The 349-nt window shown below is 33.5% G+C and overlaps 1 protein-coding gene across 3 annotated transcripts in view; it reads left to right on the forward strand.

Moving 5' to 3' along the window:
* LOC112151273 (protein APCDD1) overlaps positions 1-349 on the forward strand; it is a 19,652-nt gene that overhangs the window by 7,485 nt on the left and 11,818 nt on the right. The window lies entirely within an intron of this gene.

Raw genomic sequence — 349 nt, forward strand, 5'->3', positions numbered from 1 at the left:
AGCTTCATCTTCTCTTACTGTTCTGCTCCACGAGAACATGTAAATCCAGCAGATTTTCCCTCCTCTGAAAGGCGTTCTTGTTGTGAGGAAGATTTAACACACTGTTTACTAGCTTGTTGTCATATTTTATAATTATGGTAAGAAATCAGTGTCTTTACATAAAGTATTATCATTATTCTTTATTATTTATAATGTATAACTAAAGGCAAACTGAGCAAATTTGTTATTTCGAACTGATAGCCCTTCGTATGACTCAGTACTATGAAGTAACTCAGTTTCAAAAGGTTGGTGACGCCTGTAATATATATGTGCTAGCTTTTTTTTTGTGACTAATTCGGCATATACTTTG

The sequence above is a fragment of the Oryzias melastigma genome, linkage group LG17 (genome assembly GCF_002922805.2).
Source record: "Oryzias melastigma strain HK-1 linkage group LG17, ASM292280v2, whole genome shotgun sequence".
NCBI lineage: Eukaryota > Metazoa > Chordata > Actinopteri > Beloniformes > Adrianichthyidae > Oryzias > Oryzias melastigma.